Source organism: Octopus bimaculoides, chromosome 15 (genome assembly GCF_001194135.2).
Source record: "Octopus bimaculoides isolate UCB-OBI-ISO-001 chromosome 15, ASM119413v2, whole genome shotgun sequence".
Lineage (NCBI taxonomy): Eukaryota > Metazoa > Mollusca > Cephalopoda > Octopoda > Octopodidae > Octopus > Octopus bimaculoides.
The window spans coordinates 21,125,986-21,128,014 of record NC_068995.1 but is presented as its reverse complement, the minus strand read 5'-3'; positions in this window follow the sequence as shown (position 1 = coordinate 21,128,014).

Here is a 2,029-nt window from a genome sequence, read left to right as displayed (position 1 = left end):
ACTATTTTAGGACATCAGCCATTATTTTGTAAGGGTATTTAAAGACTCGAAGATTTTTATAACCGTCTTACAAGCAATGTCTATTACTAGACAATCCATCCTTCTCAAGTAAGATACATGAAGGGATATAAACAATTTAGGTATCCCCGTATCCCCTTCTGTCTTCCCACTTCCTTTCCTTTATCTTGGGTTAAAATTCGTGAGACATCAAACATTTCCCTTCCGTGGCGTCCAGCATAATGATGGTGACGTCGTCTGCATAAACCGAGTCCCAATTTGAAAAGGATGTTTCTCACCCGTTCCAGTTTCCTACGCTCGAGGGCCAGAAGAGGAGAAAGGTGATGCCATAACTGACCGAATATATATTGCAAAACGTTTCCGTGAGTTGACCGTTTACTTTGATCACCCGACAAATGCTACTGAGCATCACAGCGATCGAGGCAACGAAAACTAGTTCGAACCTAGTCGTATTCGGGACGGCTTCCAAGTAAACTCTTGGAAAATTGATTATGTCTTATAGCGTAACGTTACACTAAAACGTTGCGTAACATTGCTGTGTAGCTTCGTTAGATGATCTTATTGTTTAGCATAACGTCGTTCTGAAATATTATAGTTCAATGTTGTTGTAAGTTATACTGAATACGTTACACTGTGCTGTTGTAGCCTAGCGATTAATGAAGTTCCACTAATTTCATCCTTCTAATGTCCAAATATTTTCGATACATCTTAATAGTCGCAGCAGTATTCCATCTGATACTGCCTGTAGGAAAGCTGATTTAGTAGTCTGATGTAGTTATTGTCGTTTATGGAAGGCAGTGGATGGAACAATCAATAGAGCAGCGAATAAAATGCTTTGCGGAGTATAGTTACACTGAGCAGAAGTCGATAAAGTAACCACCAGTTAAGTACTAGGGTGGAGACATTCTACTATCTCCGGCCGCCAGTTTGTTAGCGTTATGTCTACATTGTATATATTTATTATCGTTGTTTCTTTCTTTTATTGTCCACCATATTACCGCTCGTTCTACTGCTGTTATGCGTGTTATTTTCTTCATAATTCATCTTGTGCTGATGCTGTCTTGTAAATTATGTTGGACAACATTTGCGTTTGTGTGCATGTGTGTGATTTATGTTCATGTCTACGTGTGATAGAAAAAGCGATAGACTGAAAGAGAGAGAGAGGTGGTGTTGAGAGAATATATTCTCTTCTTTAGTAGAGATCGTTCTTTTCAATTCGTTCTCCATTAGTACTGCACACACACCATTAACAACACTAAGAACTTGGGTCACCTGCTAGAAATATAAGCCAAATCTACTGAAAATCGTATCCTGCTGTCTCAAAACTTGTAAGACACTTTAGATAATGTAACCCTTGATACATTACTTGAGAATAAAACACGGTATGTTCACGTGAAGAAAGAATTTTATCGTATTCTCCTGGATTCGGTATGACACAAGCAACTACTTCAACAAATCCTTTTTTGTGTAGCTATAGTGCAATTATCATCACGTGTTTGTTGTAGTACAAACATACAACGTAATTTTTTTTTTACACGAATAGATGCTCAGATATACATAAATACATATATATGTATGCATTCCTCAGGCTTTGTGTACATGTGAGTGCTATGCTTACAGCTCAATCAAATATTAATACTTGGCTGTTGTTACCAATTCTATTTAAGGATTTGTTTACCGTTTTATAAAATGCATTCATCAACCCCTGTAAAGATGAGACCAGTGGGCAACTGGTACTTAATTTATTGACTCTGAAAGGATGAAAAGCAAAGTCGAACTCGGCGGAATTTTAACTCATAAGGTAAAGACAGACGAAATACTACTAACTTTTCTGCCAGCTTACCACCCTAATACACACACACACACACACACTCACACACACACACACACACACACACACACACACACACACACACACACATGTTACGATAACATTTTGCATATACGAGCTACGGGCCTGAAATAGTTTCATGTCATTCATTTTATAGACTACTTCTTTTTACTTCTTTTT